Source organism: Penaeus vannamei, chromosome 14 (assembly GCF_042767895.1).
Source record: "Penaeus vannamei isolate JL-2024 chromosome 14, ASM4276789v1, whole genome shotgun sequence".
NCBI lineage: Eukaryota > Metazoa > Arthropoda > Malacostraca > Decapoda > Penaeidae > Penaeus > Penaeus vannamei.
The window spans coordinates 35429572-35432071 of NC_091562.1; positions in this window are offsets into that span (position 1 = coordinate 35429572).

Below are 2500 nucleotides of genomic sequence, written 5' to 3' on the forward strand. Positions count from 1 at the left end.
CTGTGTTATATATGTTCGACATATAGATGAATAAATTGACAGAGAGAGCGAGAGAGCGCGCGCGCGAGAGAGAGAGAGAGAGAGAGAGAGAGAGAGAAAGAGAAAGAGAAAGAGAGAGAGAGAGAGAGAGAGAGAGAGAAAGAGAGAAAGAAACAGAGAGAGTGAGATCAAAATCTTAATCGAAATCGAGAGAGTAACACACCAACCTACAGACGCAGCAGAGACGAAACCAAGTGGAAATGCCTCCCAATAAAGCGAACTGGAATCTAAGAGACGTATACACTATCCAGGCTTGTATGCTCCTGAAATTCTCCTGGCGTTCGTGAGGGTAGCAGGAAGGGGGGGGGGGGGTATGACACTAAAGTTTCCTGTAATGAGAGGTTTCGTGTGCTGTAAAGCCAGGTTTGGTGGTTATCTGTTGTGCCGTTTCAGAAGGGAAGTGCTTGTTACTCTGAGAATTACGCCTGAGCTGTAAAAATCTGTGGTTTTACTAATGCGTTCTCCTGCTTAGAAAGCAAGGACGAAATGCATTCTAAAAGCCATCATTACTTAATTAAAGGAAAATGATACACTGATGTCTTTTAAGAAAATGATAAAGGTAGTTTGAGTTTAAGGTCGAATGTGTAACACTAAACATGTTTCCACCACAAGCTTAATTCCAAATACACATCTCTCACTTGAAATAACATGTGAGAAAACATACGTATTAGACACACCTATACAAAGGAAAAATATATCCCTGTGTTACGAATCTAAGATAACTACATAGTAAACATATCAACGTTATTGCAAACTGAACGTGGTGTCATATACCTGGGTTATGAGTTAGGTCATAAATGTGAAAGTCGGGATAACAATATGAAAGGACTGAAGACATGCGGAAAAGCCGATCCTCAATGCAATTTCCGTGTTGCTTATATCTGCTCTGACTGATGCATTGCAGTTAAGCGAAGGTTATCATTTTCAACATTGATTTGTTATTAATAGTATCTATAACATATTTTTCGTATTACCGTTATTATCGCTAACATTATTTTTAAAATCCTACTTTTGTAATTCATCTGCATCGTGTTCCACAATTGCTCTTTGGCTCTCAATTTATCCAGCAATGGGTAAGTAACTTTTGAAGAGACTTTAATGTCTTTGGCGTGTCGGAGTGGGTTGAGGTTCGTTGGTCAAATGAACATTTATCTGATTTATTTATAGAATAATAATTATTATTATAAATGATAATAAACAAATGAAATAAAAAGAATAATGAGACATTATTGTTCAGTGCAATATATCTTATTATTACAAAAATTATTCGGTTTTAATATGATATGATCATCACTTTTTAGGATTTTAAGTAATGAGTTCACCAATAATCATATAGCTTTTGTTTCGGCAATATCTTCCTTGGTCTGGCTAGGTATACCCGACGCAGCGATTCCGCGCTAGTTAGGGATTTCAGCTCAGATCCCGTCATAGCTTGGGAAGCATCTCGTTCTGTCTTGGGATCCCTGGACAGAATGGATTAGTGTGACCGCTACTTTTGAGGCCACCCCCTATGTCCCCGAGTTCACTTTTTTTTCTTTCTTTCTTTTTCTTTTTTCCCCGTCATGTTAATATTCCACAATGATGGTTAGGATTATTGCTTTGAGATAGTTTTCATCATTCATATACAGATTATATCCTTTGTTTTAAATCTTAGTAAACCGACTTAACAATTATTATACTTCTCTTTGTGTCAATATAAGCCTAATCTTTTATCTCTCTTTTTTACATGCAATTGCTTTGAATTAGACAGGTACAATTATATTTGTTCCGAGACACGCCTATCATTGGCAACGGAAAGACAGTAAAAAGGAAGGAAAGTAATAGTACAAAGTAATAGGTTTGTACACACTTTTCTTTCTTTTTTTCATAATGATCCTGCTCATTAAATGTTGATGGATATTGGTCTATCTGATTATAATTAAAAAATCCAACCTAAGTAGTGATATGATAATGAACACAAAATCTATTCATATTCGTGTATAGGTGAATAGAGCAATTGATACATGTAAACAGAATGAAAGATGGAAAGATGAATAAATAGACAAAGACATAAACAATGAAAGATGGACATTTATATAGATAGACAAAGAAACATAAACAGAATGATAGACAGTATGGACACTCATATAGATTGACAAAGATACATATAGACAGAATGATAGCTGGAAAGGTAAATAGATAGACAAAGATACATGTAAGCAGAATGATGGACAGATGGAAAGTTAAATATACAAAGATACAAGTAAACAGAATGATAGATAGATGGAAAGTTAAATAGACAAAGATACATATATAAATAGAATGAAAGATAAAAAGGTTGACTGCTAGACAAATAGATATATAGATGAAAAGTTAAAAATCATTAAATTCATGGAGGGATAAATAACTCAGTGGGGTAGATCAACCGACTGATAATTAAAAGAACATGAAGTGATAAAGATGGTAATAAGAGAGAGTGTAA